Source organism: Platalea leucorodia (assembly GCF_965183815.1).
Source record: "Platalea leucorodia genome assembly, chromosome: 26".
NCBI classification, from domain to species: domain Eukaryota; kingdom Metazoa; phylum Chordata; class Aves; order Pelecaniformes; family Threskiornithidae; genus Platalea; species Platalea leucorodia.
In genome coordinates, this window is record NC_138848.1 from 764,647 (window position 1) to 780,840 (window position 16,194).

Consider the following 16,194-nt stretch of genomic DNA (forward strand, 5'->3'; position numbering starts at 1 on the left):
GGTGGGGGGGGGGGGGCTTCCCGCTCGGCCCCCGGCTTATTTCCACCCCCCGTTTCACGCGTGGGATTGGGGGGGGGGGGGGGTGTCCTCCCCATCGCCGGGGCGTCCCCTAAGCGGGAGGAAACCTTGGCTTTGCTGGGCCTTTCCTAGCAAAGCCGAGCTTTTCGTAGCGCGGCTAAGCCCGGCCTAGCAAGGCCGGGCCCGGGGCGCCGCTCCTCGCCCGGAGGGGGCGTGGCGTATGCAAATACGGGCGGGGAGGGGGGGGGGGGGAGGCCTGGGGAAGGGGGGGGGTGCGCGTTAATTTTCGCCCGCCCCGGCCGGGGTCCCCCCCCCCCCCGCGGCGGCCCCCCCCCCCCCCCCCGGGTGGCGAGCGGGGAGCGGGGCTGGCGATCAGGCAGCGCGGCGAACCCCTATGTGTCGGTGCCTCGGCGGGGTCCTGCCTCCGGAGCCCGTGCGGGGATGTCTGGGAGACCCCGCGCCGACTGCTGCTCAAACATCACGGTGAGTTTCTTTACAATGCAGCGATTTCGCTTTAAATCGCTTTAACTCCGCTACCTGCCGAGGCGGGCGGGGGGGGGGGGGGGCCGCCCCCTCCCCGACCACCCGCCCCGCCGCCTCTTCCCCCCCCCCCCCCGGCCCCGCCGCCCCCGGACAGCCTCCCGGTGCGGCGGCGGCGGGTCACGTCTCCGGAATACAATGTCCCTCCCCAAAAGGAGACGTCGCCCTCCGTTCTACCCCCGTTCTCCCCCACACGCACCCCTACGGCCCCCCAAAAAGGGGGGCGCCCGTAGCCCTATCCCCCCCCCCCCCCCTTTCCCTCCGCCGGTCCCCGCCGCCGCCTCCGGGAAGCGCCCAGCTCGTCGCCGCCTCCTCCCGGGCTCGGAGCCGGCGGGGGGGGGGGGGGGTAGGGAGGGCTCGGGGAGAGGCTGCCGTGGCTCGGGGTTGCCGTCTGGCTTGCGGGGTTGCCGTCTGGCTTGCGGAGCTGCCGCCGGGCCTCGGTGCCCCCCCCCCCCCCCCCCTCCGCCCTCTTCGTCCACTCCTCTTCCTCCTCCTCCCGGGGAAGAGGCAGGGATGCCCTGGGATGGGTCTGGCAGCGGAGGGTTTGCAATGTCAGGATTAAAAACCTCCGTCCCCGGCGAGGCGTCGCGGCTCCCCGCCTGGGAAACGGCAAACTTGGGCTCCGGCCTGCTGCTGCTGCGAGGCAGAGCTCGCCCCTCCGCACCGCTTTTTTGGGGGGGGGGAAAAACACCCTGCGGCGGGGGGGTTCTGCTGGTAAAACTTAACGACGTGGCTCTTGGTGTTCAGCGGGTGCCTCGCGACGCGGTATAGCTCCCAAGTTTTTCCTCGGTGCATTAAAAATACATCCGCTGAATAAACTACAGTTCGTTGCTCTTCACGTTCTTTTCTGGTGTTCATTCGTCTGCCGCTCGCAGCTTTAATTTCGAAACGTATTTACCATTTATATAGTGTTTTTTGCCTTTTTGCGCAAACGATTCCGGGCGTGTGGTCATGGTTTTGGTTTCTGTGGGCTCTGTAGTTTTCTTGATATTCGAATACAGCGCGCCGGCTCTCCTTTCCGGGTGGTTTTTCCCTCTGTTTTGGCTAATTCCGTCTGTCCCACCTGCCCTCCTGGGTTTCTGGTGCTGGTTCAGTCTCTGGATGCCTGGACGCGCTGTTCACCATCGTCGCTTTTCTTATTTCGCTGAGCAGTAGTAGTTGAGCGGCTGGAAGGGGTATTTGACCCAAAGGGAAACTGAGGCACGGGGGGGGGGGGGGGCTTTTGGGTTTGTCTTTCCCCCCGAATTCAGGTGCAGCAGGACTCGATATCAAGCGCAGACTCGTCCTGCGGGACGGACTCAAATGGCCGTGGCCAAAACCGTGCTCTCGAGAGTGTTTCTGCGGCCGCGGCGCCCGTCGGAGCTGCCTGCGCCGTGCCGAGGGGCTCGGGGCGAGTGTTTGCCGTAACGATGTCATTTTTGTGCTGCTTCCTCGTCCCCGGTGTCTGCGTTGACGCTTTCTGCTTACATTTGAACACTAAAATATTGAACTTCCTTGCTGTCAGTTCTTTGACACGTAAACTGATTGTGATCTTTGATTTTTTTATTATTATTATTATTATTACTACTATTATTATTTATTTCTAGAATGAGAGGACAAGGTAACAGGGACACCTTTACCCTGACTGTTACCCAGCACCATTTGGTGTTAACTTCGGCGTAGCAGGCGGGTGAGCGATTCCTCTCAAACCCCTGGCAGCCAGCGTTTCGCCGTCCCGAATCTGTTGATTTTTGGGTTTTTCTTTTTTAACAAATCGCATCCTTGGCTATCGAAAGCCCCGCTCTGCCTCTGAGCTCCTGCTGCCGCGGGGTCGCCCGCTTACAGCCCAGACCCACGCAGCTTCTGGAACCGCTCGGCGTCGAGTTGCTGCCTCTCCATCCTCGCTTTCTTCCCTCTTTTTTTAGACGGAGGGGTGAGGAGGGGAAGCAGCATTCCGCTTCCCGAAAGAGGAGAGGACTTGATCCCTCCCGGCCGTACCTCCGGGGCCGCGCTCAGGCCCCCGTGGCATTTCCACGACCGCGCTCGGCAGCGACCGAGCTCCTGCCTTTTTGCCAAATATTCTGCCGCTCCGGCGCCGATCCGTGTGCCAGCTGGGAGCTGGAAGTTCACCCCTTTTTATGTTTTTTGTCGTAGACGCGTTTCTCGTAGCAGGCAGCTAGGGACGCTTGGACGCATCAAGACTAAAACATGGTAGCCTCGTTGGTTTATTTGGATGCCAATTATCGTAGCATCCCCTGTCTTAAAGCCAAACGCGTTCTTTATTTCAGAGCATTAATAGGTGAAATTGTAAAGCGATGCGCTTGTCTGATCTCTCCCTGTCCCCTGCGCGCGCGTACGCAGCCTGGCTCCGATCCTGTGAGTAAGAGTGGGGCTAGAAGTCAAGTCCTGCCTGGTAGCCCTTGAGTAAGAGTGGGGGCTAGAAGTCAATCCTGTCTAGTAGCCCCCGAGTAAGAGTATAGAGGCTGAAAGTAAGGTCCTGGCTAGTAGCCCCTGAGTAAGAGTGGGGGCTAGAAGTCAAGTCCTGCCTGGTAGCCCCTGAGTAAGAGTATAGAGGCTGAAAGTAAAGTCCTGGCTAGTAGCCCCTGAGTAAGAGTGGGGGCTAGAAGTCAATCCTGTCTAGTAGCCCCTGAGTAAGAGTGGGGGCTAGAAGTCAAGTCCTGGCTAGTAGCCCCTGAGTAAGAGTAGGGGCTAGAAGTCAATCCTGCCTAGTAGCCCCTGAGTAAGAGTAGGGGCTAGAAGTCAATCCTGCCTAGTAGCCCCTGAGTAAGAGTATAGAGGCTGAAAGTAAGGTCCTGGCTAGTAGCCCCTGAGTAAGAGTAGGGGCTAGAAGTCAATTCTGTCTAGTAGCCCCTGAGTAAGAGTATGGAGGCTGAAAGGCACGTCCTGGCTAGTAGCCCCTGAGTAAGAGTGGGGGCTAGACGTCAAGTCCTGCCTGGTAGCCCCTGAGTAAGAGTATGGAGGCTGAAAGTAAGGTCCTGGCTAGTAGCCCCTGAGTAAGAGTGGGGGCTAGAAGTCAAGTCCTGGCTAGTAGCCCCTGAGTAAGAGTGGGGGCTAGAAGTCAATCCTGTCTAGTAGCCCCTGAGTAAGAGTAGGGGCTAGAAGTCAAGTCCTGGCTAGTAGCCCCTGAGTAAGAGTAGGGGCTAGAAGTCAAGTCCTGGCTAGTAGCCCCTGAGTAAGAGTAGGGGCTAGAAGTCAAGTCCTGGCTAGTAGCCCCTGAGTAAGAGTAGGGGCTAGAAGTCAATCCTGTCTAGTAGCCCCTGAGTAAGAGTAGGGGCTAGAAGTCAAGTCCTGGCTAGTAGCCCCTGAGTAAGAGTAGGGGCTAGAAGTCAATCCTGCCTAGTAGCCCCTGAGTAAGAGTAGGGGCTAGAAGTCAATCCTGCCTAGTAGCCCCTGAGTAAGAGTATAGAGGCTGAAAGTAAGGTCCTGGCTAGTAGCCCCTGAGTAAGAGTAGGGGCTAGAAGTCAATTCTGTCTAGTAGCCCCTGAGTAAGAGTATGGAGGCTGAAAGGCACGTCCTGGCTAGTAGCCCCTGAGTAAGAGTGGGGGCTAGACGTCAAGTCCTGCCTGGTAGCCCCTGAGTAAGAGTATGGAGGCTGAAAGTAAGGTCCTGCCTAGTAGCCCCTGAGTAAGAGTGGGGGCTAGAAGTCAAGTCCTGGCTAGTAGCCCCTGAGTAAGAGTGGGGGCTAGAAGTCAATCCTGTCTAGTAGCCCCTGAGTAAGAGTGGGGGCTAGAAGTCAATCCTGTCTAGTAGCCCCTGAGTAAGAGTAGGGGCTAGAAGTCAATCCTGCCTAGTAGCCCCTGAGTAAGAGTAGGGGCTAGAAGTCAAGTCCTGGCTAGTAGCCCCTGAGTAAGAGTAGGGGCTAGAAGTCAAGTCCTGGCTAGTAGCCCCCGAGTAAGAGTAGGGGCTAGAAGTCAAGTCCTGGCTAGTAGCCCCTGAGTAAGAGTAGGGGCTAGAAGTCAAGTCCTGGCTAGTAGCCCCTGAGTAAGAGTAGGGGCTAGAAGTCAATCCTGTCTAGTAGCCCCTGAGTAAGAGTAGGGGCTAGAAGTCAAGTCCTGGCTAGTAGCCCCTGAGTAAGAGTGGGGGCTAGAAGTCAATCCTGGCTAGTAGCCCCTGAGTAAGAGTAGGGGCTAGAAGTCAAGTCCTGGCTAGTAGCCCCTGAGTAAGAGTGGGGGCTAGAAGTCAATCCTGGCTAGTAGCCCCTGAGTAAGAGTATGGAGGCTGAAAGGCAAGCCTGCTGTAGGTATATACGTTGTTGGTTTTTTTTACAGAGCTGCAGCTTTCCCCTAGAAAACGCGATTTGCACAGGTTCACACTTCCCTCTCCCAAAATACTCGGCGATTTAGATATCGGGGGAGAAATCCCGTGACCTGAAAGCGCGCGACGACCGTTCTCCTCTTTCTCGCCGACGATATATTTGACCGAGTCCTTTCTTCCCGTCACTTTAATAAAAACCAGAGGGGAAATCATCTCCGGGGCCCATCGTGCGCGAAAGAAATACTTTGCACCAGAAAACGGTTTGGCGACAAATAAAGTAAACATCCTCCGTGCCTGCGAGCTGACGCCTCGCTCCGGCGATGTCGCGTTCTCCCCGAGGCTCCGCGGCTTCGCTGGGAATCTCCGCGGGCGAAAAGGATTCGCTTCTGCGTCTCGCGCTGCGGGGGATCCCTAAATAATACCGCATCCCGCAGGGATTCAGTCCTTCGGTGTCTCGCGGGGGCTTTTTTTGAGTAGAAAGAGGCTATTTCTGTGAGTCTGAGGGCATCTGGAGCGTGGCAGTGTTGTACGTGGAGCGTTCCTGGGGGCTCGATGCCGGTTGTCTCGCGTGACGTTGTTTCCCGTGGCGTGGATGAGGCTGGACTTGGAGAGCGCTCTCCTCTTTTTCCCCAAGGAAAAAAAACTCGAGGGGAATGGTTGGTGACTCGGCCTCTCTTTCCACTTGGTTTTTCACGATGCGAGAGACTTCGTGCTAAAATTAAGCCTCTGTAGGAAAGAGAAACACCGAAAATACGGCCTCAAAATCGTCACGTTAGCAGAGTAGGATCCTTCTCGGTAGCGGCGACGTTTTATCCTGTAGTAGAGTGGAATTTTTGATTTAAGCAATGGGCAGATTGCCATCGCAGGCGTGAGCCGCTCTGTTATCGCGCTCCGACTTTTTTTACAGGTATTTTGGTGCGGAGCTTGATGTTTCCCTATGAACCGGCGAGCTTTGCGCGCGTACTCTTCCCCTGCCTTTTTCTTTTTACGTTTTCGCAACCTTTTCCTGCCGTCTCATCGGAACGGGTGTGTTAATGTCAAAACACGCGGCTTTAAAATACAGCTGTTGGCCTGCGAGCGGCTTCGTACGCAGTCTCGGTCCTGTTGCGCTGGCTTTTTTCCCCCCCCTCTGACCGTGATTTGGGTACTAAAACAGCGCGGCTGGAAGCTTGTCCCGTAATTCCCGGCTCCCGGGGGCTTCGGGGAGGTGAGCTGTGAGACCACGGCCAGCTAATTGCCTTCCCTTCGTTGAGTCCACCAGGACTTCTCGATTAACAGCCCCCTAACGCTAAAAGTTAGCGTAGGCTGAGGATAAACGCCCCGTCCGTCCTCGGCGGGGTTAGAAACGGTTTCGGACCCGCAAAGGGAGGCTGAGGCGCGGAGGAGAGGGGAGATTTCTGCCGCTTTCTGCCAGAATCCACCGGCAAAATAGCGACGCGTGCCAAAAATCTCCGGTGCGAGCGGGGCTTGAGCCGTCCCCGTCGCGAGGACGGCGGCCGCCCGTCGGTAATCTTATTGGTGGTATCGGCGGAGCAAGTGATTGCTATGGAGACTGAGCTATCGTTTCATCTCTTGAGGTGGTCCTTCCAGCCCAGGCCTGTTGGCGAAGCCGAGCGGGGAAAGCTTTTGTTCTTCTTGCCCGTTTCGTACCTGCTCCCTAAATAAACGGGGGGGCCGCGGCTTCCTGAGCGCCCCTCGCCCGCCCCGCCGTAAGCAGGCTCCAAAGGCCGCTCCTGCGCCTTCTCCCCTCTCCCCCGGCGTCCTCTTCCTTTCGCCGAGAGTTCATTTCTTCGCGCAGTCGGGGAATTACGTTTGTTCTGACACAGAGCCTGAGGAGGGGTTTTGTAAATCGGCTACGGGTGAGGCTGCATCTTTCCCTATTCCGTGATAAAGGAAGCGACTCCGGGAGCAAATCTTCCCGTCGCCCGCGCGTTCAAAGTGAGTTTGGGCCGCAAAAAGCCCCAGTTCGGAGGCGCTGCCCCGGTGTCGAGGCAAAGGCGTCGGCCCTTGCTTGGCCCCGTTAGCATCCGCAGGCCGTCGGTGCAGCAGCGTTATTTCTTTCCCTTTTCTTGAGTAACGCGCGACGTCGTCCGTCAGCCGCGGGCTACCCGCGACGCGCCCCTTCGGCCTCAGGACCCTGCCGTGGCTAGCTCGCGGCTGCGGAGCTTGCACCCGTTGGGTGTTCCCCGTAGGAGCTTTCCGCGGGGGGTAGCTGTCTCCTCGAGGAGGTAACGAACCAGAGGGAGGTACGGGGAGCTTCGCTCCTGCCACCGCGTCCTTTAAACACCGCTGGCCGTCCCCGAAACCTCGGCCAGGGGCGCGTGGAGTACCCGCGCTTGGGAGATGCCTGCGGGCTCTGCGCCGAGTTAGGTCCCGTCTCCGCAGGCGGAGAGGGGGGTCCGGCGCAGGCAGGGCTCTCCCCCGGGCAGCCTTTCTCCGGAGCTGCCGCTTTCCCTTCGAGAGAAGAAAAGGTTTCGCGAGACGGCGCGCGAGCATCCTGCGCCGCGGCTCTCGCTCCGCACCCGGGCGAGAGCTTCGGATCCCTCCTGCGGCGACTTTCGGCTGCCTGCCTTGCCGTCTGGCCCGCCCGGCGCGCAGAAACGCTGTCCGGATCGTACCCCAGCAAACCCCCCCCCAAATATCCCTCCCTGTCAGCAAAGAAGCGGAAACCGCGACCCAAAACTCCTGAATTGCGCTCGGGTTTTGTACGTAGCGGCGGGGCTGTTGGGATGCGGTTTGGGTCTCGGTGACGGCATGGATTTGTCTTGACTCTTGCTGTCCGATAGCTGAAACGTTTCAAAATCCTCAAACAGGGAGTTAAAGCCGGGGCGATCGCGCGCTGCTGGAGCTGGCGGCGCCGCCTTCGTGCGAGCGGGAGCCTCGTCTTCCTCCGTCAGGGCCCTGTTTCCCTCCTGGCCAGCGGTGGCCGGGCGAGGACTTGACAAAACTTGGAAGGATTCAGTTGCCCGTTTCCCGTAGGCCTGAGCTAATGAGGGCGAAAGATGCCTTTGCCGTTCCTCGTGCTCCCCGCGGCCGCGGCGTAACAACCGGAGCTGTTTGCGCGGTGGCTGGCTCCGGAGGGATGCGAAACGGCGAGGGCTGCCTCTCTTCGGGGCAGCTTTGTCCCCCTCTGAGCTGCCTTTCCTTTGGGCCCCGGCTCCCCCCGGCCCTTGCTCCTCGCCTTCTCCGGCAGCAAATTCACCCGATTTTTGTCGTTCTCACCGCTGTCCGGAGAGAACTGAAAAATCGGCCGCGAAAAACAACTCTCCTGTGGGTAACGGGAGCAGCCGCCGAGGCCGTAGGACGGGCTGGCTGCAGGCGGAGGGCAAAAATACTTTAGTTTACATTCAGCGCGTGTTGGAAAGTTGTTCCTGCTACCATAAGCAGTTGAAACATTCGTTGTGGTTTCCACGGAAAGGTCATAGATCCGCGCGTGAGGAGGCATTCACCTGCAAAAAGCTTTTTTTTTTTTATTTTTGGCTCGTTTCGGACAACGATTTGTCGGGCGTTTTCTGGAGAGAATGCTTTGAAATTGTTGGAGAACTTAAGAAAACTGTCAGCGTTTTATTTTTCTAATCGGTTGCCATTAAAGCGCTTGCCACTGAAGGCTTTTCAGCCAGCCTCTGGGGAGATAGTACGGGTTCAGACGCGATACCTGTGTGTAGCTGAGTGTATTTCTCCTTTTTCTCTTATTTCTTTCTGAAATTTGCCCCCCTAAAAAAAAAAACCCAGCGCCCCGCTTTCATATTAATCGCCCCGGTTTTGTGCATCTGCTGTCGGAGGTGCCTGCAGCCCTGGGGAGGACCTGCCTTCCCGTCCGATTCGCCTCTTCTGCCGACCGAGGCCGGGCTGCCGCACCTTTCCCTCGCAGAAAAATACCTTCACGATAACGCCGGACGACAAAATGATGAGCGCCGTCCGTAAGTTTGAACCAAAAAGCAGGGCAAAACAGCCCGCGACGGCTGCTCGGGGGCTAGGTAAATCGGGAGCGGTGTTTCCCCGCCGGGAACGGCGTTTCTCCTCCGCGCGGCAAGCGTTTGCCGAGCTCCTTTCCTGCATCCTCTTCTCCAGCCCCGGAAAGTTTCCCCCTCCTTCCCCGAAAAGCCAGCACTTTGCCTCCCATTGTATTCCTCCTCCTCCTCCTCCTCCTCCCGCTGCGGTCGAGGGAATGCGAGTCTGGAAATGATTTCGAGCTCCAAGTAAATCCTGCGCAGGGGGAGGGGAGGGCGGGCGGCCCGGGACGGTGCGAGTCCCCGCCGCCGCGAGGAAAACGGTTCCCTGACCCAGAAACGGGACGTTTCCCCTCGCCGCCTCGGGCCGGGGCCGCGCTGGCAGCGTCCCCGGCGCGGCGGTGTCTCGTCCCTCCTGCCCGCGCCGAGGGAAGAGCGTGAAAACACCTCGATGCCGAACGAATTACGGTGACGCGAGAGAGGAGGAGAGCTTCCTTTGATGGATTCAATCGTTTTTTGAGTAATAGTTAACCTAAAAACCGTACGCAAATATCGTCACTTTGTTTTTAACGGTGCTGCCGTAGGAAGAAACGTCCAAGGTGGCTCTCGAGCGGCCCTGACCTGCAGCCGCCGTCTGCCTGTGGCGCGAGGGAGCCGAAGTCGGGGTCTTCCTCCTCTTCCCACCGCTCCCCGGGCGGCCTCGGCGGGGAAGCGGGGAGTCCCGCGCGCTCTCGGATCCTCCGCCCGTAAAAACGGAAACGGCGATGAGACGCTTTGAGCTTCGGGCGTGCAATTAGGAATCGGCTTTCTGTCGTGGAGAATAATTGCCCGGGGAGGGAGGACGTAAGTGCGAAATCGCTCGCGTACGAGTCTCTTGCCTTCGCCGCTCGAGAGCGTCTACGGAAAGAGTTAGAAAATCGTTTTCCTTCCCCACGTAATCTTTGTAGCTTAAAAGAAGAAATCGCTGCGGGAAGGCGCGTGGACTTTGGTTCCTGCGGGAGTCGGGGCAGGGCCGTCCGGCTGTTGGCCTCCCGTCCCCGCGGGATGGAGGAGCGGGCACGAGGCTCCCGCTACACCCACCCGAAGGGCTGGAGATGAATCCGAACCTTCCTGAACCCGATTCGCTCGCCTTGCCCGTGAGAAATAAGAAACGTAAAGCGCCCTGGGACCGCTCGGAGCGTTTCGAGATCGGGCTGGTGTGCGTTCCTCAACGCGTGCGTCGGTACGGTACCGAACGCCGCAATGAACGCGGAGCGTGGTATTTATCCGGGTATTTGGAAGCTGATCCTAACGGAGACGTCCTGAGGAGCGTGCAAGGAGGAATTCTGCGGTGCGGCGAGAGACAGGCGGCTCCGGAGCTTCTTACGAGAGTACTTAACGTAAAAAATGTCATCTTAGTCGCCTCGAGTTTGACGTGTTTACTCGAGATTCGTGGGATTGGAACTGCCGGAGCCTGTTCAAAAATGCGATGGTCGCCCCTTACGTAGTGAAAGATGGGGGGTTTCAGTGAAGCTCGAGGAAACGGGGCACTCCAGTTTCAGGGGAAGCTGCAAACCCCAATTCCTCGTGGCTGGAATTATTAAAAGTGCTGTAATCTCTAAAATGGGCGCAATATTGCCGGTGCCCTTCCCAGCACGGGAGGGACTCGAGCTTAACTCACTGCGAAATGCTGCAGGCTCTTTAATGCTTTATACGTTTGCGGCGTCGGTCACAGCGAGCAAGCGCTTCTTAAATTTTTCTGCTAACTCCTGGGCGATAGGAAAACGATGAGAGGCACAGACAATTCTACGGTGTTTATTGTACTCCTGGCGTTGTATTTCTAGGTAGTCAGCTGCGATACGATGTTCATAAATCGGTGCATCCGAAAACTTACAGCTTAGCGATCAGCTGCCGTAGCTGGTAACGGAACTGCTAAAATCACCGGCCCAATTCCTCTTGTTCAGACTAAATTCCAGAATACGCAAACTGTCAGGGGTTTGTGGTTTTGTTGTTGTTCTAGGAGCAGCAGAAAGCGTTAGCGGGACCTACGGCCGGAGCGCGCGCGCGTGAATTAAGCGAGATGGGAGCTAATTCACGCACCCCGCTTCTGAGAACCGCTTATTGAGGGCAGCACGCGTTACCCGGGACAGGGTGGGACGATTAATTTTAGAAGATAGGCGCAGGCTTGGGCCGTTTCTGGGGAATTTGCGGTACCCTTCTCTGTCCTTTCGCTCTGGTACGGTTAGATGCTCGGTCTGTTTAAACTCTGCAAGAGCCGCTGCTGTTCCTTACGCCTAGCAGGTTTTATCGCAGGGAATTCCGATCTTAACCCTTTAATTGAAAATAAGCGTATTTCCAACCCTCGTATTCCCAGCTTTCCCTGAGAAGGGAAAATTCAGGTACGCGCGACGCTCGTTTATCGCTTTAAACGTCCAGCGATGCGAGCTGGCGGCGGGTGCCCGGCGTAGGATCCCTTTTGGTGCTGAAGAACGGCAACCGATCTATTCCCGGCGGCTTCTCAACGCTCCGGAGCAGAACAAGGCTCGCGCTGCTCCGCTTTTACCCCCTTATTTTCCGTTCTTAATCGAACGAGAATATTTGGATGCGTCTCGCCTGGTTTGGCGCTGCGGAGAGCTGCGGCGTGGGTGTTCGGAGCGGGGAGGTTTGGCTTCGGTAAGGGGGTCAGTTCTGCATCCCACCAGCCTCGTATCCATGACAGCACGCTGCCTCCTCGGCCTCGGCGCTCGCAGCCTAAATCATTTACTCGCGCCTCTTACGAACGCAGACCGACATCGAGGGGAAATAACGTCCTGTCGCGCGCGCGCTCGGCTTGGAGGGTTTCGAGGAATTCCGGATTTCGGGTGTCGGTTTTGAGCGCAGATGATGGACAGTGCCGCTGCAGCGCCTGCGTTTCTGGTTGCCGGTTGAATTCCCTCTTGGCTTTTCAAACTGGCTCCGTAGCGCTTAAAATTGACCCCGTTGCCGTTAAAAGCCCCGCGCTCGCGCGGTTTGGGGGTTTTTCGTTCGGCCGCTGGGGTAGCCGGCGTAATAGCCCTTCTCTATTTTTTCCTTTACAGTCTGACTGCGTAAAGCAGATATGTTCTGTGTCTCGCCTCCTACCCGTAATTGGCAGAGGGTTGCTAAAAGCAAGAGGTCAGTAAAACACGAGCGCTCTCCTCCCGGCCCTTGCCGTAGCGGGGTCCCGACGAGGTCACGGCCAGGCGGGGGTCGGGCCAACGAGGGTTATCCCTAGGAGCGGTAGCGGGATGGGATGGAAAAACGGCGGGAAGAGCAGGGCTTGCCCCCAGGTAGGTCCGAAGCCTTTTAATATTTCTGCTAAGGAACAGCGGTCGTAAAAACCTCCACCCGGAGAGGTGCGCTCCGAGCAGCGGGGTTTGTTTATGCTGTGGGTCAAAACGGGGTTTTAATTGCCTCTGGATGCTGGATGGAGGCCTAATTAGGGTGGCGGTGCTGGGGCGTCAGTCGGACCTCGGGGGCCCTTTCCCTTATTGCTCCAAGCTGCCCGCTAGGCTCCAAAACGAGTCCAGGGTTTTCGCCGCTCGAGGGGGCTTTCACGTATAACCTTATCCTCCGGCGCGGTGCCGGCTGCCTTATAATTACGGTCAGAGAGGGATTTATGGAGGTGACTGGATCGAGTCAGTGGGGGACGCGTACCGAACGGTGAAAATAAAACGGGTTAAGAAATCGTTGGGAGAGTGGCAAAATGTGGGAGCGCGAATTCGAAGTTTATCTGTTAAAAATAGACATTTGTCGTTGGTATGTTCAGAATCTGGGCTGTTTCCTTTTTTAAGTTTCTGCTAGGGGGGAAAAAAAAAATGCCCGTAACTGTTTATATTTCAAATATTTATTAGTACCGCGAAAATAAAACATACGTGGTTTCGTTTCTGTTTTGGGGGTTTGTTTGCTTAGAAACACGAGCACCGGATGGATTTCGGGAGGAATCCTTGCCTCGAATCCTGCCGGCCGCAGAAAGCCTGGCGAAGGCAGCTGGGAGAGGACGCGGCATTCCTGCAGGTCCTCTGGCAGAGCCTGCATTGAAATGGAGATTTCCTCGATTCCCGGCAGGATTCTTGCAGACTCTGCAAATCCCTCAATGCAGGCCCTACGGGGAAATTATCATTTCCAGCTTTCTTCCCCGGAAGACGCTTTTGTTGTTGCGAGGTTTGCCCTTCGCCCCCGCCCAGCGCACCTTCTTTTTTTTTTTTTTTTTTTTTTTTTTGCATAATAGATAAATCTGCCGGGACGCTGGAAAAAAGAGGGCGATCCCGGAGAAATAGGGGCTGTTCCCTTTTTCACGCGCGCGCGCTTGTAATTCCTGTTGTTGCTAACGTGATTTCTGAACGCGCCTCGAGCTGTCAAAAAAAATGGGTATTTTGATTTTTCTCCCCGCTCTTGCGGAGCGTAAGCTGCGCGTCCTCGAGCCTGGAAAAAGTGCAGAAGTTCGGTTAATGGCGACGTGCAGATAAACGGGGGTTTTCCTCCGTCCGGAGAGGCCCCGACGCCGGTGACCGAGCCCCTCTTAGAACCCGGTACGGTGCCTGGCAGCGCGCGTTACTGGTGTAATTTTGGTTTCGTGGTTTACCTCCAGCTCTGGAGCGGATCCCGATATAAACCAGAATACCTCCCTTTCGGTCAAGCCCCGCGTACGTCGTCCCTCGGCCGGAGGAGCTGTTAAAATCGCCGGTGGTCGTTGCGGAGGCTTTCCCAGGGTCGCAGGGATAATTCGGCCGTTGAAGCCGGAGAGAAACAAAACCTTGCAAAACAACCGATCCCGGGCAGGAGACACTTCAGCGGGCTCCCTTCCTTTTACCGACTTCTTTTCCCAGTTGCTTTCTTCCGCTGTTCTCTCGGGAGGCCGGTGATAAATTAACTATTGACGCCGTGAAAGAGCGCGCCGAGGAAATATTTGGTGCTTCCCTCGCTGCCTTTGTTTTTTGTGAATTCACTCGCGAGCGGTTTTGGATATCCTCTCCTCGCTCTTCCCCCATCCTTTTCCAGTTCGGTTTTCCTGGCTCAAAAAAACCCCTCATCTTCTAAAGCGCTGCCGACGTTCTCCGCAGACCCCGCTCTTCAGCGGCCTCTCGCCTGTTTTTATCAATGACCTCGGCCAGAGGAAGCCTGGGAAAATCGAAGGAATAAAAGTAAATGTTAATAAAACCTCTAAAAACCGAAAAGAAAACATTTAATTGGTGTCGGGGATATAAACTTTGTGCGCTAGGTGTAATTCGATCTTACTCTGCGGTCGGAGCACGGAACGTGGAGAGAATAAAAGGGATTCTGTCTGGAGGGAAGAAGCGTTTGCTCAATACGAGTAAAACTTTCCTGAAGTGACTTCAGCGGCTTCCGAAAATTACGTTTCTCGGAGCAGCCGGGTCCCCTCGAAAGCCGTTTTTAAGGCTTCGAAGTTGCGTGCGTGTATTTTAAAATTGTATTTGTTTTGTCTTAAGAGCAGGGGTGGGGGGAAAAACCCCCGGCCAGGTGGCCGCGCCTTAGCAGAGCGTTGACGGACGAGGCTGCGACTGCGAGTAAGGAATAAAGTAAGGAATAAAAGCTCGGGCGCCGCTGGTTGGCGGGCTGAGCGACGCGGCCGGGGACGGAGAGGTGGCTTTGCCCGCCGTCCGGGGCTGCTTTTTCGGCTGGACTCTCTCCCCGGGGCTGCCCAGAGATCCGCTGGCAGGAGCGGCAGAAAAACGACGGTTTGTAAAGCGGCGCTTTGACGTCTCGCCTCTCTCCAGCAGCAGGCTCTCTCCAGCGCCGCCTCGGCGCGAGCCGCGGGCGCTGGCTGCCCGGTTAGCCGACGACGTTCCCCGGGTAGCCGTGCCCAGTTGCCTCTGTGGCCCATCGGCCTGGGGCGCTTCACCCACCCACGCCGCCGGTCGTTAACGGCCGTGTAAACGGGACGTAAATGCTGCCGCTGCCTCCATCTGGCTTAACAACGTTTCCGCCTCGCTGTGGTATAAAAGACTGCACAGAGTTGGAAACAGTGGAGGATTGGAGCCTCTTGTGGGGTTTTTTTGCGTGATTCTTGCTCGTTTTCTGGTCCCGCATATCCCTGGTGCTCCCTGCTCCTCTTTCCCCGTAGTGACGCCGGCCCTGGGGGAAAGGGAGGGAGCTGGGCCAGAACTGGATCCGTGACTGGTTTCGGAGAGCTGGAGGAGAAGCGCTCAGGCCTGGTAGACGTGGAGCTCCAGCGAAGCTCGTGGAAGCCAAACTTCACAAAAACGGTTCCGTCTTTTGCCTCGTCCGTCTTTAAATCGTGACTTATTTCTGTTACCTCGTGATCGCTCTCAAGACCTTTTTTTTTTTTCCCCCCCCAAAACGGGCTAGGAAATACAACAGCTTTTGCAGAACGGAGGTTCGCGTGCACGTCCGTACCTCTTGGCGTCGCTCTGGGTGCCGGCAGGACGTCAGCAGCCTTGCGCTGGGCCGGGAAAATCTCATCGTAATAAACGTTCGTTTAACCAAAAGCCTCCGGTTCGCTCAGGCATCCCGACTACAACGCACGCGGATGTACGGAGACCTGCTCTGTCTTTGTTCAAAGCACGAAATAATACTTCTGCGGCTGTTGATACGACTCGTGTTTTAAAGGTCGCAGTTAGCGTCAGAGGGGCGGCGGGTGCGTCGCGCGGAGCCGCTTCGTGCTCCGCGTTTTCAGTATCTGTCGCCGGCGTCGGGGGAACGCGGAGTGTTTATTGCCTCGAAGCAGAGCTGAAACGCGGTGGAAGCTGAATTCTCCAGACGTGAAAGCGTTTAGCGGCACGTCGGGCGCCGTGCCCTTTTAAATACCTCGTGTTTTTGAAGCGAAGGGGCGGAATTGTGGATGTGGCGGGGCTGGAGACGCCGGATCCGGCCCCTCCGGAGGATGTTCTGCCCTCTCGGTCGAGCCCGCGGGTCAGCCCAGGCCAGCTTTCGATCAAGCTTTTATTTTTGAAGCTTCTGCCCGCTACTGGGGAGACGGTAAAGGAAGAAGAAGGGAAAAGCCTGTCTGCTAGATAGTCTGGTGATGTGGCGCTGGGAAAGCAAGGCGGAAAACGGGTTTCCAGTTATTTTGTCAACCGTTTTCACCCCCGGCTCTGAAAGGGCTCGAGCGGAGCGGCGCAGGGCGCCGAGCTGGGGGGGCCCTGCCTGGGTGCCGCCGGAGCCCGGCGGGCTTCGTTACCCTTCCGTCGGGTGGTGTCCGAACGACGCGGCCGCGCTGCCGGCCCGTCGCTTGCGCGTCCTCCTTGGGCCCTGCCCGGTTTGCGGATCGACAGGGTTAGCTCCTGCTTGCGTCCGCCCTTCGGTGCCGTCGATACCTGCTTCTCGCAACTCCTGCTCCTCGTTAGGAGGATGAGACCCTTTTTCACCCTAATTCCGTGAGCTGAGTCGCTCCTGGGCTCGGAAGCCCGTTGCCCCCGAGTCTCGCAGAGGTGATTTGTGGCTTGCAGCCGAC

General features: G+C 57.1%; 1 protein-coding gene across 1 annotated transcript in view; it reads left to right on the top strand.

Moving 5' to 3' along the window:
- The first annotated feature begins 440 nt into the window (after positions 1-440).
- The window catches only part of BICRA (BRD4 interacting chromatin remodeling complex associated protein), a 36,425-nt gene continuing 20,671 nt past the window's right edge, over positions 441-16,194 (top strand). The window contains exon 1 of the mRNA XM_082333591.1: positions 441-501. The gene's annotated coding sequence lies outside the window, so the exon portion shown is untranslated. The remainder of the gene's footprint in view (positions 502-16,194) is intronic.